Here is a 15,809-nt window from a genome sequence, read left to right as displayed (position 1 = left end):
ATTTCTGATCAATGAATTTTAATGATCATCTCAAGAGAAACAGTATCTGCTCAGCATTAGGTTCCAGAAGGGTCTGTAGAACGTGATGGAAAATGAGGACTACATACCCCCAGCTGGGTATGTAGAGAGGGAGGGCAGGATAAGGAATAACTCTCATTCTCTTGGAAATACCTGAAAAGGATTTTTACCTATGCTTCCCTTCCAAGAACATTTTGTTCAGACCAAACATACAGAACTGCAGCCTGGAAGGAAGGAGAATTTTTGAAAAGGTTTTATCAACAAGGTCACAGTGAACACTGCTCATTTGTTCATTAATTCTGTGCAATGTTTATAGGTATGTGCCAGTAAAGACAACACTAGAGAAATCAGGCTTCCTAGCATTTGGTCTCATTGGGCAGATGACCAGTGTCTTTTGAATGAAGGTATAAAAATAACAGCATTTTTCCAGTTCAAGCTCCATTGCTATATTACAGCAAGGGTGTTCACTGGCCACATCATTCAGCAACATGTCCTTTAGCACAGAGGAAGATAGATGGACATTCAGATTTCTTCTGGGAACCCTGAAAGACATCCTTCGTTTCCTTTAATATTCCTTCTTCCTTAAGCCTTTGGCAGCAAATAGCCACATTTGGATCTTGCTCCTCCCAAGTGCAGCAGATTTTTGATTGTTCACTTTATTTTTCCATCTTTCCTGATCAGTTTTTAGTTTGGATGCTATCTAGGAAAAACAAATAGAAATTATTAAGTGGCTCACATTTAGATTTCCATTTATTTATATTTTTGGCTGGTGGATTTGTCATCTGTAGTACTTGATATTAGTTATGCTACATTTAACACTATCCAGATCCATTCTTTTCATTTAACCACTCTTCTCCAGAAAATAATTTTCCTGACAATTACACTGATTTCTATTGTTGATAGCCCAACTTGCAGAAGCAACAGAATACAACTGAAACAACTGCTGAAATAACAGCAGGATGTCACCAGCTAATGCAGGTTTGTCTGCCTCTCTTCTTGCTTTCTGAACCAGACTATAGCAAAGAAAGTAATTTCATTATCCTTCCCATAGCTCACACTCACCATTTTTCTTATATTTGTATGCTCAGTACTTCTTGCTCTGTTTTATAACACTACCTGCACTCCCTCTTCACAGCATATCTCTATTTGGATAGTGTGTATTTTAGGGTAGGAGCAAGTCTTCTGGCTCGTAAGTTATTTTTCAGGCTGTCATAACACTACAAGCTAACAAAATGACAAGAATTACTCTCACTCTTGAGATTGGCGTGACCTCATCTCCCTCTACAATCATTGTCATTTTGGGTCCATTCCTCCTGAGCAGATGTTCAGCCACTGCTATTCAGACTTTTTACATCTGAACACCTCATAGCCAATAAGGAAAACAAAACACCCTGAAATCAGTGTTTGGCTGGTGAAGTCCTTCTAACACAACTGCGGTCTCTCCCTCCTTGAGGAATTTCTATGACGCCCACTGAGAAGCACTAAGATCTCAGACATAGCAGCTGATGCAGATTTTTTCTCTCTCTGAAATCCTCTCTTTGAACCCTCCACAGGAAGAGTAGTTCTTTCAGCTGGACTAGAAGATCCCATCTGTTTATTTGGCTCAGTTTTCTACAGCTCCCACAACGCTTCTTCTGCTTAAACAGCTGAAACTTCAGGAACAGTAATAAGAATGAAAACTATTCCTTTTATACTGAGTGTTCATGCCAGAGCCTGTAATACTCTAAAATGCCGAGCCACCTCTGAAAGCTGGTCACCAAAAATTCAATCCCCCATGTAACAGTAACTTGAAAAATATTTTGAAAAATATGCCAGAAAATGTTTTCTGTATGTCTCAACAGATATAAAAAAAAAACTAAGCCACATCTGAATAATGCAGAACTGTGACATACAAATCTTCCTTGCACATCTAGGAAAAGAGTGCCAGAAGTTCAAATAAGTTTTGAAAGGTATAGGTATTGCTTGGTAAAGTCTGAAAGCTATATATGCAATGGAGGTGTAGGAGGAAAACAAACGGATGCAGTCATGTATTATGCAGGTATACCTAGAAAGATTTGATGTGAAAACTAAAGGAAAAAATTAAGGAAGCTCATGAAGGTATGTAAACAAGGAATGACATAGCCAAAGTTGGATGGAAAGAGAAGAAGCAAAAGAGGCAGAGAAACAAGAGGCAGAAATGATTTAAGGTGGCAGCACAGCCAATTATGAACACACACGTATACTTGCTCAATACTGTAGACGTCCCATTGTCACGTCTCACAGTGACAATCAGCAATCTAGAAGCCATCAGGATTGCTGTACTACATTTCTGTGGGAGAAACAGGGATCAAGTTAAACTGCAACAATACTTTTAAGGAGTCCTTAACTAAATTCCTGACAAAAAAGGACACAGTTACTCTGACATAAAACTGATGAAATGGAGCACATCTGTCAGGTTTGTTTCTACATGGCACTGCTGAATTCCATACAGGATCATTCAGGAGGAAGAGAGTTACATTACTTGTAATAGTTTTATGAGAGAAAAATAGAGCATTTAAATATACGGTATTCAAGGACATGGCACTTGGCATTTTTCAGAATCCTTTTTGTTATTTCATGTTCTGTTTCACTAAACTGCTCTTGCATTTTTTATTGATCTAGACCCAACCATGTGTTGCACTGATGGGTTTCATCTCAGAGAGGAGCTGCATTTCACTGGCAGGTGAGATACCTGTTAGCAATTCATTTGTTTATTTTACATTCATTGTTCATTTTATACTAATAATTTACAGCCAAATTCTATTTTAAAATTACTTATTTACTTAATAAAAATGCAAGTAGTCTCACGACAGTAAAGTCTATGCTGGTATGTGAGAAATGATATGGTACCAGGATTATAAAACAAAGATGGTTTCTGGGATTCTGAGTGCTTGAGAAACAACCTCTCATTTCAGATCTTGAGCTTATTCAGTACCTAAACTCTCCCATTGCAACAAGTCAAGATTCCACCTACAAAATCCTTATTATCTACTTCACACTTATGAAGAAAGAAAGAGCCTATTAAAACATGTGTTGGAAACTGGATAAAAAGGAAAGCTGAATTCACCACAGCAGCCAGAAGTCATGTAGAGCTGTAGTCAGGAGCCCTAAAACAAACAGTCAGGAATGCCAGTGAGTACTTTGTTTCTTCCCAGAACAAGTCAAGGTTCACTTTAATTAGCCACAAAAACCTTTCTAGAAGGGCAGGATTCATAAGCTGGTTTTCATAACTGGTCCTAAACAGTTTAGCTAAGGAAGTAATTTCATTAAGATAATGACAATAGAATAGAAAGCTGTTACCATTTACGGGAATTACCTAGAGATGTTTTGCAATAATATTATACCAACACTTGCTTTTTTCTTTCACTAAAATTGAGTGCATAGAAGAAAGGATCCACTTTATGAGAATACATATTTAAAAATAAATTCCAAGCTGGTTAGTTCTCTTTGACATTCTAGTAATTCACATTAAGGACATAGGTAAGAATTTAATGTAATAGCAAATATTTCCCCAGTTCATCTTTTCAGCATATTATGTGATTCACTTTCTTCAGTTTGACGTAGTTTAACTTTCTGCTTGAATGCACAGAATTAAATACAAGAAAAATATAGAAGCTATTTCAGAAAAATAAGACAGTTACATAGCTTAATTAAATGGACGAAATTATATTTAAAACAAAAAAAAAAAACAAAAAAAAAAAAACAAAACCAGTTTCATCCACACTACAAGAGTAGTTTTCCAATGATTCAGACTTGGAACAAAGCAGACCTAAAACTTCTAGTGCTGGAAAAGGACACATTATCTGGGTTTGCTTGGACAGGGAACTGAGAGTTACCCACGCAGAGAATCACAATGACAGATGCTGTGATGAAGACTGCTTCTCTGAGCTGAAAACGGAGTTTGCACAGAGAAGGGAAGTTTACAACCATGTCTCTGGGCCGTTTGAGGAATGTGTGTAAAGTATTTTTAAGACAACTGACTTTCCATCACAGTGAGCTACTGCAGACTCCTTAAGTATATCAGAGGAATCCAGGTCCTGTTACACCTGCTGAAGTAGTCAAAATTGATGTCTAAAAGCTGACTCTGACCTTAGTCTGAGATTTACAGAACAGCACACAGTAAAGGAAAAGGTTCAACCCCTTGACAAAGAGGACTGTGTCTTTGATGAGAGATTTCAGCTCAGTATCTATCCAGATACATATCTCTGACTGGTTTGTCCTGGAAAATCTAAAGCACACCTGGATAAATGTTCTTTAATTTAAGGTGAAATAGAGTATAAGGTACAATGTATCTATCTGAAAATGAACATATAAGATCCAGAATTATGCTGATCCAGAATTATGCTTTCTCCTTTGTTACTAAAAGACAGTAAAAGAAGAAATAGGATCACTCCATTGTTTACAAAACCATACTGAGAGGCAGACACCAGACACAGAGGTTTTGTGTCACCAATCAAGCAACAATCAGGCATCTCCAAAGCCATCTTGATTTGGAAGGTTCCTGCGCTATCAATTCCTGACATTAACCCAAAAGTGCTTTACCAGCATGGACCTGGATCTTTGTAAGACCAAAAAAATATTGAACTCTCAAGACCTAATGCAGAATAAAATCCTGTAGATGCAAGTAGAGCCAGTAAAATTATATATAGTGTTAAGGTACATTTGTGCCTCTTCACAAGATCAGGCTGTAGCTAACTGCTGTGCTATGTACCACAGGAAGCTTTGGTTTGACATCACCATTAAAATGGAATAGACAGATGCCTTCAAGCCAGCTTTGCCTGTTCTTCACATTTCTCACACTTCTTTGGGACTGAATCTTGTCATTAGGGAGTCTGTATAGTCTCTTGCAGAACAAGACAGCTGATTTTAACTTGTGGATGGAGGATCTCCAGTTATCTTAGATCAACCTTGGCTGAACTCTGTTATTTAACACACAGAACCAAGGGAAAAAGTCAAGATGTTCAGGAGGGTGAAATCTAGAGTGGTTCCCACCAAAACAGAAATAGGCAATGTACTAGGACTGATGTTAAGTACTGTGGTATCTCAGATGAAGCTACAGGCAAACCTTGACTTATTTGGAGAAACATTTATATATTCTTCTATTTTTATTCTGTAATATTTAATAATCACAAAGTTGTGAGGTTGTTATAGATATAAAGCTGTCTGCTAAAAAGAAAGAAAAAACTCTTCCTAGAAAGAAGAAAATGCTAAATTTCACAGATGAGAGCAGAACTGTACAGAAATCTGTAACTGAGGGAACTTCTGAATAACGTAGTACCTGAGCTTGTTTTTCTTTCCTGCTACATTCTTCAGAAAGGGATTATATCATTGCTTCTCTTCCAAATAGACAGGGAAGGGAGTTATTCTTTGACTGAGCACCTGTCCAAGATATGTGCTATGATGTGGTTAATTTACTAAAGCACTAAACAGTGCTGGGATCTGGATTAATCTTCTTCTAAATGAGGAAAAGCATAGTTATAGCACAGATGTAATAGGTTCCTGGTAACTAATCTCAACCAAGAAATTTAGGATTCTTAATTGCTTGTCATCCTCAAAACTTTAATTGGGTTTTGTAGTGCATCTTTCTAAAGGGACTATAAATATACATAAATATTATCACCAAGAGTCAATTATTATTGCTTTTATAGTTTGTTAGATAAACACAAAGGATCTATTAATTATATTATCTCAATGAAGATAAAAGGTCGGTCAAAGAGCAGCTTCTATTTTAACTAAAAAGTAGCCTACAGACAAACAAAAAAAACCCAGATAATATCGTTTCAAAATTATTTGCCTCCCCTACATAAAATGTCCTAAATTTATTTAAATTAGAACTGAAAGAAGAGTGTACATGTACTTTTTACCAGGACAGACAAGATAGGGAGTGTTTAAGGAGACTGTTAGTGGTGGTTTACAATTAGTGTTAGGTTAAAGAGGAGTAGTAGGACAAGATTTGTTGTCCAGTATGCTGTTGGATGTTCTCAGCAGAGACAAGGGTCTATTATACTAAAGTAATTAATTTAGGAAGAGTTATGGGTCACTTACCTCAGGCTTCAGCTTGTGCTCTTGTCTAGTTAAACATTTAGGAAAATATGAGTTTATGATTTGCATATATTGTTGGGATACTGCAGACTTACAAAACCAAGCATAAAATCAGGATCTGCAGATACTAGCAGTTATTTTCATTTTTTGGTCTTTATAGTGGTCCCAAGAATATGTTTAAGATTCTGTTAAATATCTGTAAGATAAGACCTTTGCATGCTTTTGAATATAGAGAAGCAGGCAGAAAGTTAGCAGAATTCAAGTTACTCAGACCACAGCAGCACAGAGTGGAGCATTGACCATAAAATATACTAATGGAGTATCTTTTCAAATAGGTTCAGGTTTGTCATAATATAAGTTAGGACTTATAGTATATACTATACTTTGGGAAATTAAACATCTCTAATTTCATTTCACCGGTGGATTATGCATATCTGCAAAACTAAAGATCAGTGAGGAGGGATAATGAATATGCTTAGTTTGTATTTAAGGCTACAGCTGGGGCTAAGTTTAAGGACAGAAGTAGGAACAAAGAGAACTGGGAAAGCAGAACTCCCATTTGTCGTGGATCTTCTAACCCTCAGAAAGAGAGGGAAGGAGTGATGAAAAGAGCTAATAATTATATTAAAACCTGATTAAAGTATAAATCATGTAATTCAGGGTTGGACTAGGAGCAAAGGAGGAAATTAAAACTTTATGAACCTCAATTGATGGATGCTGAATACCTCAAAAAAAAAAAAAAAGTGTAATGGAATTGTGCAGATAGAATTGTTTTTCAGCATTTTCACCTACAAACTGAATTGCAAGTGGTATTGCAACAGTACCCTGGGCTGCATCAAGAGAAGTGTGGCCAGCAGGGCGAGGGAGGGGATTCTCCCCTCCTACTCTCCTCTTGTGAGACCCCACCTGCAGTGCTGTGTCCAGCTCTGGGGTCACCATTATCAGAAGGACACGGAGCTGCTCGAATGGGTGCAGAGGAGGCCACAAAGATGATCAGGGGGCTGGAGCACCTCCCCTTTGAGGACAGGCTGAGAGAGTTGGGGTTGTTCAGCCTGGAGTAGGCTTTGAAGAGACCATATGGCAGTCTTCCAGTACTTAAAGGGGGCCTACAGAAAAAAAGAGAGGTTTAAACTGAAAGAGGGTAGATTAAACATAAGGAAGAACTTCTTTACTGTGAGGGTGGTGAGGCACTGGCACAGGTTGCCCAGAGAAGCTGTGGCTGCCCCCTCCCTCGCAGTGTTCAAGGCCAGGTTGGACGGGGCTTTGAGCAACCTGGGCTAGTGGAAGGTGTCCCTGCCCGTGGCAGGGGGGGTGGAACTAGATCATCTTTAAGGTCCCTTCCAACTCCAACCATTCTAGGATTCTAGGACTCTATGACTGGACTCTGTTCCCCTGCTCCACGGCTGGAGCAGTGGTCTCAAGGTGCGGACTGGCTTGCCATCCTCTCCATCCCCAGGGTGAATAGAGGATTGACACCTCTCTGTCTAAGGATTTTAGTTTTGGCTGCGGTCTGCAGCCTCTCGACAGTCACGTTGTTGCAATTACTGCTTGCCCACTTCTTTCCAAGCAGGATAACTTCATGCCATTTAGGCTCTCACTACTGGCATACCCCCAAAAAAGCAAATACACCAGTGTCATGGAGTAGATAGGGCAATAAGAGTAGGAGCTGGAGGGAAGAGAGGATTCCTCTGGCAACCATTGAGATCAGCTCATTGCAGCCTTGCAGATAAACGTCAAAGAGACTGTAGCATGACTGAAAAAGGGCTGCATCTGCAACCCCAGAAGGTAATTCCCAAATGCCCCTATCAGTGCACACTCAGAAAGAAAGCTGCAAAACCTGCTCCTTCCTCCTTTTTCTTCCTTTTTCTGGCCTTGCCCTGACTTTTCTCAGGGCTCTGGTTATGGACCTTCGTGCCCCAGCCTGGCTTTTGGCTGGTGGGATCACTGCAGCACCAGCAGGGTTGGTGTTGCAACTGTTTGGGCTCTAGCCAGTCTCTTTCCCCAAAACGAATCCAAAGCTGCAGCCCCATGGCCAGCACTTCCCGTTCTGTGGTTTCCTTGCCTTCTCTAGCTCAGCAAAACTGGGCAACCCTTACATAATTTCCCTGGTATGATGCATCCATTTTCTTTCCTTGAAACCCTGTGCCCACCCAGCAGCCAGGGGATAAAAGGAGAGCAGCAGCAGCAGGGACTGAGCATTGTGCAGAGGAGAGCCCTGCAGTCACACCAGCTCCAGCCCCACTGGTGGTTCCCTCAGCTCCCACAGCACCATGAAGGTCCCTGCAGCGACCCTGGCCATTCTGCTCGTCATGGCCATCTGCTCCTCGGCTCACAACCCTCTTGGCGAGTCCAGCACTGCTGTGTCCTCCAAGACGCCAGGTTTGCTGTCCCTCCCTGGGAGAAAGCCCTGACCCCATTGATGGGACCCTCGTGTCCATGGGAAGGGCTGGGAGAGGGTGGTCATCACCAGGGGTGGGACGGCCTCGGCGATGGACGCTTCCAGGGGATGTCCCTGGGGACTACAGAACAGGTGATGGTGAATCCCCTGGGAGCCCCAGGTAGAGCCTCTGCTGCAGTGTGGGGTCTCACTGGGGCTCTCTCTCTGGTCCCACAGTGGCTAACTCCTGCTGCGTCAAGTACGTGTCCCGCAGCATTCCGCGTGCTGTTATCTCCTCCGCCTACATGACCAGCAACACGTGCTCCCTGCCAGGAGTGATGTGAGTGCCCAACACTGCCGGGGCTCTGGGTGCAACAGCCCAGGAATGCCCCAAGAGTGTCTGAGAGTGGCTGGGAGGGGGAAGGGGGCATGGCTGGGGACACCTGGAGTTCTGCCAGAGGGACACACCGCAGGCACTCCACTGCCCCAGCTGAGCACCCTAACATTGGTTTTCTCCCGGCAGTCTGGTCACCAAGAATGGGATCCAGCTGTGCGCAGACCCCAAGGCACCCTGGGTCCAGGCACATCTGAAGCATTTCCAGACCCTGAAGAACTGACCCTTCCCTGCTGCCATCCCAGTGCAGTGGGCCCGGCCCTCAGCACCAGACACACAACAAAGTGCTTGAGCTGCATCCTTCTTCAATGGGAAAATTTATTCTAATTGACACAGATTTGTTAAACTAAATCTTGCTTGCTAAGAAAGTGAAAATATAAAAATTATTTAAAAGGTATCAACATGCCTGTTAATGAGAAGTCAGAATTTTTGATGATTAAAGAAATTGTCTGGATTGCCAAGCCCATTGGGTGTCTTTGAAGTCCCTGGTGGAGGACTTGACACTAGAGAAGGGACACACAGGGACCCGCTGGCCCTTACTGCACCCTGGTTTCACTGCCTCCCCCTGGGCAGGGAGGCCTGGCCCCATGGCAGTTCCTGTAGTGCTTCCCCCTCCCCAGCCTGGGCTCAGATCCAGCATGACCCAGACAGCCCTGTGGAGTGACGCTGGCATCTCACCCAGGGGTGGCCCATTTCTCAGGGCCCTCCCCACACAGCATGTGTGGAGCTGAGCCACAGAGCTCCCGAACCGGGCAGCCCCGCTGGGCATCCACCGCCAGCTCAGTGATGTGTTTGTCTCAAACACTGGAGGATCAAGACAGTCTTCAACCAAACCAACATCCCCACGCCCAGCCATGTCCTTCACTACAGCCTCTTGCGGTGATGGAGCTGAGGTCTGGGCGCTGCAGGGTGCTGCAGCTCCTCCCACCCTGTCCCACAGCGCTGCTGGAGGAGCTGGCAGGACCCTCCTGTGCGCTACCCTCACTCAGAATGAAGCGTCAGGTCCCCGAGGAGGAAGGTGAGCACAGAACAAGCCCCCGGGCACCTGCCAGAGGAGATTTTGGCCAGTGCTTGCCTGGGCAAGCAGAGGCCCCCACACCGTGGGAAGGTGTTCTGGCCTCTCCCCTATTCTGCTCCCAGCACTACCCCCATGGGCACGGTGATGAGGGTGATGATGCCTCTGTCCCCTGGCACTGTGCTGGCTGTGCTGGCAGGCTGACTGTGGCCCAAGGTCACTGGGCAGTTGTATCAGCACAAGAGGCTCTGCATCCACGAGAACTTCCTGGTGAGTCCTTGGGGCCTGACACCCCCAGTCCCCAGCACCACACCTCCAACAGCCCCCAGCACACACTCTCTTTTCCCCTCTTGCACTACCACGCCAGTGGGGCGAGACAGAGAGGGGCCAATAAAAAGGGTTTCTACATCTTCCTCTTCCCCAACACCCAGATGGAGCTGAAGTGGGTGGCATGAAAGGAGAGGCCATGGAGACACGTGTTCCCACCATAGTCCCCATGTCCTGTGGCCATCTCTGCACAGGCCAGAAACCCCCTTTGAGGTTTCTTTGGCAGCCATCTGCAAGTAACTCACCAAATCCTCATGCATCCAGAAAGGCCCATTTTTGCAGAATTTGGAGATCTGAGAGGGTACATGACTCCATGAGTGGTCCAGTGTCACTGGCCAGGCAGCCCACCGAAATGTCATGGGGCTGTGCTGGGCGAGAGCTTACCAGGCTCCCCAGGGGTGTGTGGCACTGACATCAGCTGCCTCTCTGCCATCCCCAGAAGTGCTGCACCTGACGGCTGTGAGGCACCTCGGTCACCTGCCAGGGCTGGTGATGCTTCCAAAACATTCACTTCCCCTGTGGCAGCAAGCAATGCTGCATCTCCCAGTTTTTTGGGGAGTTCAAGTGAGTGCAGCCACCCTTCAGGGCAGGAGCCAGCGCCAGGGCAGAAGAGGGCTGGGGCTAAGCTCTCACCTCCATCCCACAGGACCTTCTGTTGGAAGCACAGGTGGGTACAGCAGGTGCGAGCAATACAGCAGGACCTTTTCCACTGCCCCACCTGCCAGGAGGCCCTGGCAGGGCAGCCCCGCTACAACACCCTGGTCTGTCCCGCCTGCGCCAGCACCTGATTCCACTGCCGCTGCATCCAGGCAGGCAGCACTGCGCCCGGCCCCTGAAAAGCCCCTGTCGTCACCCCAACACCCAGCTCTGGGAGAGCAAAGGGGAAACCCCCAATACTGATGCCAGCTGTGCCCCAGGGCCAGGCACTGTGCTCTGCCCTCCACGGCTTCTGCTGCCCACTCTGCCAAAACATGCAGACCTATCAGGCGTAGATGTTTTGCCTCAGCATCAAAATTCCTGAACAGGTTGGCACCCTCCCCAGTGCCTCCCTCCCGCTCTGTGACAGCCAGTCCCCTTCTGCCTCCCTGGCTGTGGCAGGGGTCACCCTTGCCCCTGGGGCTAAGCACCCCCCAGCTCACACAGGGACGCTGCCTGGAAGGAGGATGGGACGTTCAATGACCGTTACCAGCAGCACAGCTCCTGCAAAACCGTCCAGTGCCTGTGCCTGGCAGGACGGGAGCAGTTGGAGGCGAAGGGGTGAGTGCAGGTGGCTCAGGTCCCCACAGCCCCAGTGAGGACCTTAGAGCAGCCTTCCAGTGCCTAAAGGGAAAGATGGGGAGGGACTCTTAATCAGAAAGTGTAAGGATAAGAGGAGGGGTAATGGTTTTAAACAGAAAGAGGATACATTTAGACTAAATATTCTGACCTGATAGTGGTGAGGCACAGGAATGGGTTGCCCAGAGAAGCTGTGGCTGCCCCCTCCCTGGCAGTGCTCAAGGCCAGGTTGGACGGGGCTTTGAGCAACCTGGGCTAGTGGAAGGTGTCCCTGCCCAGGGCAGGGGAGGTGGGAGTAGATCATCTTTAAGGTCCCTTCCAACCCAAACCATTCTAGAATTCTAGGATTCTGTGATTCGATTCACATTACAAGTTAGAAACTCTTAAATGTTGACTTTGGAGAAGTAGAGTGAGAAACATGGCTTAGAAGAGAAATTAAGTTGTTGGGGGTTTTTTATTTTTGCAAAATACAACTACAGTCTGTTTCTGTATAGTGTTATTGTTATGGTTATGTTTACACTTCTGGAAGTAAAGTCCTAAAGAATGTTTCCTGCAGGCTGCTCAGACAAGTAAAATGAGGGAGTTAGTTGGAAACATTATGGTTTTTGTTTTAATAGATAAACCTGTCTTGGGTTATATTCTAGCTGGGAGGACAATTAGGATTAGGGTTTGGAGACTGAGAACTTTTCTCCAAATAAAGAGTTAGGTAGGTCAGTTTATTACTGCTCAAACCGGGCTTTGAAAAATGAAATGCAGTGAGACAAAGATGTAGAAATACTCTGGGAGAGGTATGTCTCCCAGTGAACTGGATATTAAAATTAAGATTTGGGCTAGAATTTGGAGAACAAAAGGTTGAAGTGTGTTTGTTATAGGATAATGAGACATACAGAAGAAATGGGAAGAGCAAGCAATTCTCCTAAAACTTCGATACAGATTTGATTCACCTGAGTGCTGCTATTGGCACAGCTAGAATGAGGACCAGAGTTTGAAAAATGAAAGGTAGAAAGGTTAGCCCACTGTCTGTAGAACTGTTCTTTCATACATGGGATGAGGGTTGTGGTTGGAAAGAGGTGATGGGTTTGGTGGTAATTTTACCAAGGCTCAGATATTAAGAAAATCCTTCATTACAGAGATGACTGAGGGTCATAAAAACAAACTTTCATACTTCACCTTGACAGTCTTACATGGATGGAACAAAAATATGCAATGGTGCTGTTCTTTGCTATAATTTAGTTTGGCTAAGAGTGGGACAGTGGAAAAGTCCTACAACTTGTACGTGCAAGTTACTATACAGAGATATCTGTGGCATCCCAGAGGGAAGGGAAAGGCACCCTGGGAAACATCTAACACATCACTTTCCATCTGGGGCAGACTTATGGCTACGGTTATTGTTTGTGAAAGGTTCACAAACGTCACTTCAGTACACCCTCAGCAGCGTCCTGGGGAGGCCAAGTGAGGGCATACTTGGACAAAGCCAGCTGCACCTTCGAAAACCCACCACACTTCCCCTACCTGCCCTGAGTTCTGGCTGGCTAGGCTTAGCCTGCAGACGATATCACTAGGATAGAAGATGGAGATGAGAAAGGCCACAACTACTCTCCCTTCCAGAGCTCTGCAACAGAATAGTTGGAACACTGGGCAGTTTCTATCAGTTGCAAAAAATTTTAGATATATAGGTATAGATTTTAGGTATACAAGTATTTTAGATTCTATAGGTATATATAATATGTGAAGGTGCAAATTCAGTGGTGAACTGGTTTTGTTAAAACTGAAGACAGAAGAAGCTGATCCAGCTCTTACACTGACTCTTGAAGGAAAAGGTCTCCTGGCACTGTACTCAGAAGAATGTATTTGAATCACATTCAAGCCTCTGAACATCAGCTTCAAAGTCCTCTTCTCTTTTATTCTACCAGGAAGCCTGCACTGTTCCATAAGTGCCATTAGACTTCCTTCTTTCTTTTAACTAAGACTTTCTCTGATCTTTTTACTGCCTTGCAATGTCATCCTCATTTCAAATTTGTCTAATTTTGTTTTTCAAGTGAGCAGAGAGCAGAAGACAGACTTCTGAATGTGGTCTACATCATGTTTTGTTAATGTTTCTTTTTTAATAAGGATAATAAAGAATGAACACACAAAAAGCAATGGTCCATCAACTCAGCTACAGCCCTCTGGAACAATGCAAACAAAAGAGCCCGCAGCGCTTCCACGGCTTATATCAGTTTTGGCACGGTTCCAGTGATTCAGTTGAGCTGCTTTTCAACTATGCCAGGGAAAAATGAAGGGAGAATTTGACCCAAAGCACATAGGAACGGGAAACGATGGAGTTGATTTCCCATGACCTCCCACTGCATGATTCTTATTTACACTAAAGTGCACTCTATGATGAGCTTGGCCTCGTCAACACCAGTGTAAATCCAAAGTCTCTACACAGAAGTCCCAAGAGTTATTTTGGCTTTTTACTTGTCAGAGTGAAGCACCTGGGCCAAGACGTACAGAACAATACCAAGCAGTGATTACTTGACACAGATGTAATGGCACTGAAGCATGAGATCCAACTAGCCAGCATAAGAAAACTAATGGTGCTGCATCACTTACCTGCTTCTAAAAATTTTCCTGGTGTAGCTCAAAAACGCAAGCAAACAAATGCATAAAGCTATGCACAACTACACTCAATACAAGAAAAAGAGTGGGAACTGTAAGAGTTTATATATTGTAATGTAAGGGTTTATATAGCTATATGATCTGTAGGAGTTTATATTGCATGGATGTTTCATTTATTTGCAGAGCCCGAAAACTCAATCAATACTTCAAATGACAAGATGAAACCATCTGTTCCAAATGACTCAACAATACATACATACACAGTAACAATGAGACTAAAACAAGATCGAAATCCTAAAATTGATGTGGAGAGCTCTGCAAGATTTGGGTAAGGCTGGTGGGCTTCTTTTCCCATCATTTTTGCTAGACTTCAGTGTTCACTTCAGTTGCTCTTCAATGCAATGTACATCGCAATACTTTTGCCCACTTCTGCAATTTAGTCTTATAGCAACAGCTTCTAGGTTTATATGATTGAGAATCTCTGCATTGATTTAGGAAAATGTGAAGGAAAAAGACAAGATGTTTATAATGCTTACAAGGCAAAAATGAGAGTCCAGTTAGAATCCTCCCTGGGGCACTGTTTTCAGAAATCTTATTATAGTGCAGGCAATCTATTTGTTTTCCTAGGACTGATTTATAATGCATGAAGGCTTGGTGTTGACAGTACTGCAGAGCTACGCTTTAATTTGCTCAAGGTCACACATGAGATCTGAGGTGAGTTTATGAAGTGAACTTCTGCCTCCACCACCAGCTAGGCTCAGGAAAGTAACCCCACCACGGCCTTGCTAAACAAACTCAACACAGAAATGCCCAACTATGCCAAAGACCCTGTATACACAAGCTGTGCAGTGTGAAGAGGATTCATCAAGGAGAGAAGGAACAGTTTTCTTCACCACCTTCCCATCAGAAACACCCACATGGAGTGTGCTCTGCATCTCCTGCACTTCTTTCACAGCAGCATTCAATTTCAGTGCATTTTTTAAAAATCAGGGAGGATATATACCAACCCTAGATAAAATATTGGGCATTTCTGCAGTATTATGTTGGGAGTTTTTTTCTTAAACAGCTTGACTTAACCACCTCCAAAGATTTCCCGTGCCTAACGGACTTCTTGGCTGCCTGCCTGAGGAGGCAGCCCTGCGAAGGGAGGTTGGTGCCGTGCAGGACGGGGCACTCCCGCCCAAGAGCCGCCCTCAGCACACACCACCAACTTCAGGGTCATTCCCATAGCTCACCCCTTGATAACAACCCAATGTACTCATTATTACGTTTCTCACAATCCTCCGTCTCCCCATACCATCAAACACTACGTGGTGTCCTGGGCAGAGGTGTCCTCCGCTACCACCTCCAAGGGGGGACAGAGTCCTTCCTCTCATAGGGAGTACTGGGGCGCTGGTCCCTGTTCTTGCCTTCCACCCTTCCTGAGCTACATTTTCGTTTTCTGTATACTACTGAACATCGTGCTAACACCTGAAAACTTTGTTCGATCAAAGGTGTGGTGTTTAAACCCGTCGTGTTCACTTCTCACACAGCTGACAGCAACACTTCGCTGAGGGACACACGGATGCAGGAGCGCGTTCACCGCAGTCACCACAGGCTGCGAAAAAACCACTCGCAAGAACTGCCACGGTCAGGGTATTCCCACATTTTGTGAAGCAAACGTTCAGGAGTATGACACGAACCCGCTTGAAGAGAAAGAGCCCAAACCCAATTCTTCTCACGCTACCCAGACCCCAAACTAG

The sequence above is a fragment of the Athene noctua genome, chromosome 4 (genome assembly GCF_965140245.1).
Source record: "Athene noctua chromosome 4, bAthNoc1.hap1.1, whole genome shotgun sequence".
In the NCBI taxonomy this organism is placed as follows: domain Eukaryota; kingdom Metazoa; phylum Chordata; class Aves; order Strigiformes; family Strigidae; genus Athene; species Athene noctua.
This window is presented reverse-complemented; position numbering follows the sequence as displayed.